General features: G+C 41.2%; 1 protein-coding gene across 3 annotated transcripts in view; it reads left to right on the top strand.

Annotated features, from left to right (window-relative positions):
• Window positions 1-5,560, top strand: part of Ahctf1 (AT-hook containing transcription factor 1) — a 70,557-nt gene that overhangs the window by 662 nt on the left and 64,335 nt on the right. The gene's annotated exons all lie outside the window — the stretch shown is intronic.

Raw genomic sequence — 5,560 nt, 5'->3', positions numbered from 1 at the left:
TTGTTGCCCGGTGCGGTTGAAACCTTGGCGGGCCTTCCCCCCGGGGAGGCTGCTGGCTCTCTGAGTTTGTCTTTAGTTGGCCTGTATTCCACACGTTCCTGGGCCTGCCTCCGGTGAGTCCGGGGCAGGGAAGAAAGTTTGTCCCGATATTGGAAAACGTGTGGCGTGCATTGAGCGAACCCTGATAAAGGAGACTTCCAATTAATAGGAGGGCTTGCAGTGGGGGTTTTATGTTTTTGTTTTCTGGGTAATGGGGACCAAACCCAGGGGCGCTTTACCATTGAGCTACATCCCCAGCCTTTAAAAGTTTTTAATGGTTTTATGTTTCTTTTTGGGGGGCCGGGGGTGAGTCCCGAGGATTGAAAACAGGGGCGCTATACCAATAAGCCACATACAGCCCTTTTCATTTTTTAAATTTTAATATCTGAGGTCGGTAAATTGCTGAAGCTGGCCTCGAACTTGCGATCCTACTGCCTCAGCCTCCAGACTCATTGGGATACCATTCCCATCAGAGTTTTCCTTTTTTTTGTACCGATTGAAACCAGGGGCACTTCACCACTAAGCCACATTCCAGCACAGTCACATCTCTTTTTATTTTGAGACAGGGTCTCCTTAAGTTGGACGACTCCTTTTGAGACAGGGTGTGTGTGTGTGTGTGTGTGTGTGTGTGTGTGTGTATACTAGGATTGAATGTCGGGGCGCTTTACCACTGAGCTGTACCCCCATCCCTTTTAAATTTCTATTTTGAGACAGTCTACCTATGTTGCTTAGGGTCTGGCCAAGTGGCTGAGGCTGACCTCAAACACGCCTTCCTCAAGTCACAGAGGCTGAACTGCACAGGGCTGAACTATTACTTTTGCTATGGTTCACTTGTTTTGTTTTATGAGGGGATATGTTAATTTTGTTATGAAATACAAGGAAGTTCAAACTAAAGGTATGCAGTTGTAGGAAAGGAGCTTTCTTTTGTTTATTTTTTTAAAAATATTATTTTTAGTTGTAGTGGACACCATACCTTTATTTTATTTTTATGTGGTTCTGAGGACTTGAACCCAGGGTCTGGCGCATGCAAGGCCAGCGCTCTACTGCTGAGCCACAACCCCAGCCCTGTTTTTTTTTTTTTTTTATTTTTGATAGTGGATATCAACCAGGGCCTTGCACGTTATAAACATGCACTGCACTGCCTGTCTACGAATTTTTTTATAGAATTAAATACTTGGAGAAATGGTTGAAAGTGTATATAAGAAAACGTAGGTCCTCTGGAAACTCTGAACTTGAGTTTCCTCTTGATATTCTAGAGTCCATGAATGTTAAGAACTGTCTTTGTGAACTTTCATTTTAAAGGGTCTATAAGGAGAGACAAAATTAGTTGTGAGTTTACCTATTTTGGAGGATTCTACCAGGGAGGACAAGTGTGGGAAGTGTTATGGGAAATACACATTCTCATTGTATTGTGACTTTTTATTTTTTGATTTTTCACTATTTTTAGTTTTAGATAGACACAATATTTATTTTTTAAAATGTTTTTTTAGTTGTTGATGGATCTTTATTTTATTTACTTATATGTGGTGCTGAGGATCCAAGACAGTGCCCCATACAAGCTGGGTGAAAGCTGTACCACCACCAAGTTACAAAAGTTCAGGCTCCTGTACTGTGACTTTTGATACTAGTTTTTAATATTTGTTCAGTAGTGTCATTGGTTCCCAAAACAGCATTCTTATTATTGTCATTTTGTTACTGGTGATAAAACCCAGGGGCACTTTACCCTTAGCTACATCCTTAACCCTCTATATTGTTTTTGAGACCAGGTCTCACTAGTTGCTTAGGGCCCTGGCTAAGTCACTGAGGTTGGCCTTGAATTTCTGATCCTTTTGCCTCAGCATCCAAAGTCACAGGAATTACAGGCATGGCTCTGCTCCAGAGAAACTATTTCTTTTACTATTGGTTCACTGGTTTTGTTTTGTGAAGGAATATGTTAATCTTGTTATGAGAGCCAAAGAGGTTCAAACTAGAGGTGTACAGTTATAGGAAAGGAGCGTTATTTTGTTTTTGTTTACTTTTGACGGTCGATGTCGAACCCTGGCCTCGCGCGCGCGTTCTAAGCGCGCACTTACTGCCCGACCGCCATGTTTTTTTAAATAGTTGGAGAAACGGTTGCGAGTGTGTGAGCTCTTAGTAGAAAACGGATGTCCTTTGGAAACTCTGAACTTGAGTTTGCCCTTGATATCCTCTAGTGTGTGAATTTAAGAACTGTCTTTTGTGAACTTGGATGGCCTAGGGTCTGTGAGAGAGTCGAAATTACTGGTAAGTTTAAGTGTTTTGGAGGATTTAGCAGGTGTGTTAAATGTTAACGGGAAATTCGCATTCTCGCTTGTTGTGACTTATTTATTTTGTTTTTAGAGTTTTAGTTTGAAATACACAAAATACCTTTAAAAGTTTATTTTTGCGAATTGCGGAGGGATCAAATGCAGTGTTTCATACATGCTGGACAACGGACTCTAGTACAGAGCTATAAGTGCTGGCCCATATACTGTGACTTTTATTTTAATTTTATTTTTTTATTATTGGTTTTAGGGATTGACCTTAGGGTTATTGGACCACTGAGCTGCATCTCCTATTAGTCAAACTCTCTGAGTTGCCTAGCACCTAGCCCTTGCTAAGGCTGGCTTTGAACTTGGGATCCTCCTGTCTTAACCTCCCTAGCTTCTGGGATTATAGGTGTTCGAAGCAGCTCCCGGCCCTCGATATCCTACAATCTGAATTTTAAGAATTGTCTTTTGTGAACTTCGATTACAGAGGGTCTATGAGGAGAGTCGAAGTGACTGGTAACTTTACCTGTTTCGGAGGACTTTATTAGGGAGGAGATAAGCGTGCTACGTGTTAAGGAAATTCCCCAGTCTCTGTAGGGGCTGTGACTTTTTTCTTTTTTAAATTTAGTTGTAGATAGACACAATGCTGTTATTTTATTTATTTTTATGCGGTGCGGAAGGATCTAAGGCAGTGCTTGACAGAAGCTGAGATCTGTGTAACTTTTTTAAAAAATTTTTATTAATTTTTTTGTGGTGCTGAGCATCCAATCTAGTGCCTTACATGTGCTAGCCAAGCACTCTGCTGGTGAGCTACAGCCATAGCCCCCTGTGTGCCTTTGAATACCAGTTTTTCAATATTGTACTGAAGTGTCATTGGTTTCCAAAACAACATGATTATTATTGTCATTTTGTTACTGGGGACAGAACCCAGGGACAGTTTACCACTTAGCTGCATCCTAGCCCTTTATGTTATTTTTCAGACAGGGTATCACTTAGTTGTTTAGGCTCTCAAAAGTTGCTGAGGCTGGCCTCGAACTTGTGATCCTCCTGCTCAGACTCAGATCACTGGGATTCCAGGCGTGACCACCACACAGGGCTGAATGATTATTTTGCTGTTGCTGCACTGGATTCGTTTTGTGAATGGATACGTTAATTTTGTTATGAGCGCCAAAGAGGTTCAAACTAGAGGTGTACAGTTATAGGAAAGGAGCGTTATTTTGTTTTTGTTTACTTTTGACGGTCGATGTCGAACCCGGGCCTCGCGCGCGCGTTCTAAGTGCGCACTTACCGCCCGACCGCCATGTTTTTTTAAATAGTTGGAGAAACGGTTGCGAGAGTGTGAGCTCTTAGTAGAAAACGGATGTCCTTTGGAAACTCTGAACTTGAGTTTGCCCTTGATATCCTCTAGTGTGTGAATTTAAGAACTGTCTTTTGTGAACTTGGATGGCCTAGGGTCTGTGAGAGAGTCGAAATTACTGGTAAGTTTAAGTGTTTTGGAGGATTTAGCAGGTGTGTTAAATGTTAACGGGAAATTCGCATTCTCGCTTGTTGTGACTTATTTATTTTGTTTTTAGAGTTTTAGTTTGAAATACACAAAATACCTTTAAAAGTTTATTTTTGCGAATTGCGGAGGGATCAAATGCAGTGTTTCATACATGCTGGACAACGGACTCTAGTACAGAGCTATAAGTGCTGGCCCATATACTGTGACTTTTATTTTAATTTTATTTTTTTATTATTGGTTTTAGGGATTGACCTTAGGGTTATTGGACCACTGAGCTGCATCTCCTATTAGTCAAACTCTCTGAGTTGCCTAGCACCTAGCCCTTGCTAAGGCTGGCTTTGAACTTGGGATCCTCCTGTCTTAACCTCCCTAGCTTCTGGGATTATAGGTGTTCGAAGCAGCTCCCGGCCCTCGATATCCTACAATCTGAATTTTAAGAATTGTCTTTTGTGAACTTCGATTACAGAGGGTCTATGAGGAGAGTCGAAGTGACTGGTAACTTTACCTGTTTCGGAGGACTTTATTAGGGAGGAGATAAGCGTGCTACGTGTTAAGGAAATTCCCCAGTCTCTGTAGGGGCTGTGACTTTTTTCTTTTTTAAATTTAGTTGTAGATAGACACAATGCTGTTATTTTATTTATTTTTATGCGGTGCGGAAGGATCTAAGGCAGTGCTTGACAGAAGCTGAGATCTGTGTAACTTTTTTAAAAAATTTTTATTAATTTTTTTGTGGTGCTGAGCATCCAATCTAGTGCCTTACATGTGCTAGCCAAGCACTCTGCTGGTGAGCTACAGCCATAGCCCCCTGTGTGCCTTTGAATACCAGTTTTTCAATATTGTACTGAAGTGTCATTGGTTTCCAAAACAACATGATTATTATTGTCATTTTGTTACTGGGGACAGAACCCAGGGACAGTTTACCACTTAGCTGCATCCTAGCCCTTTATGTTATTTTTCAGACAGGGTATCACTTAGTTGTTTAGGCTCTCAAAAGTTGCTGAGGCTGGCCTCGAACTTGTGATCCTCCTGCTCAGACTCAGATCACTGGGATTCCAGGCGTGACCACCACACAGGGCTGAATGATTATTTTGCTGTTGCTGCACTGGATTCGTTTTGTGAATGGATACGTTAATTTTGTTATGAGCGCCAAAGAGGTTCAAACTAGAGGTGTACAGTTATAGGAAAGGAGCGTTATTTTGTTTTTGTTTACTTTTGACGGTCGATGTCGAACCCGGGCCTCGCGCGCGCGTTCTAAGTGCGCACTTACCGCCCGACCGCCATGTTTTTTTAAATAGTTGGAGAAACGGTTGCGAGAGTGTGAGCTCTTAGTAGAAAACGGATGTCCTTTGGAAACTCTGAACTTGAGTTTGCCCTTGATATCCTCTAGTGTGTGAATTTAAGAACTGTCTTTTGTGAACTTGGATGGCCTAGGGTCTGTGAGAGAGTCGAAATTACTGGTAAGTTTAAGTGTTTTGGAGGATTTAGCAGGTGTGTTAAATGTTAACGGGAAATTCGCATTCTCGCTTGTTGTGACTTATTTATTTTGTTTTTAGAGTTTTAGTTTGAAATACACAAAATACCTTTAAAAGTTTATTTTTGCGAATTGCGGAGGGATCAAATGCAGTGTTTCATACATGCTGGACAACGGACTCTAGTACAGAGCTATAAGTGCTGGCCCATATACTGTGACTTTTATTTTAATTTTATTTTTTTATTATTGGTTTTAGGGATTGACCTTAGGGTTATTGGA

The sequence above is a fragment of the Callospermophilus lateralis genome, chromosome 13 (genome assembly GCF_048772815.1).
Source record: "Callospermophilus lateralis isolate mCalLat2 chromosome 13, mCalLat2.hap1, whole genome shotgun sequence".
Lineage (NCBI taxonomy): Eukaryota > Metazoa > Chordata > Mammalia > Rodentia > Sciuridae > Callospermophilus > Callospermophilus lateralis.
This window is presented reverse-complemented; position numbering and strand designations above follow the sequence as displayed.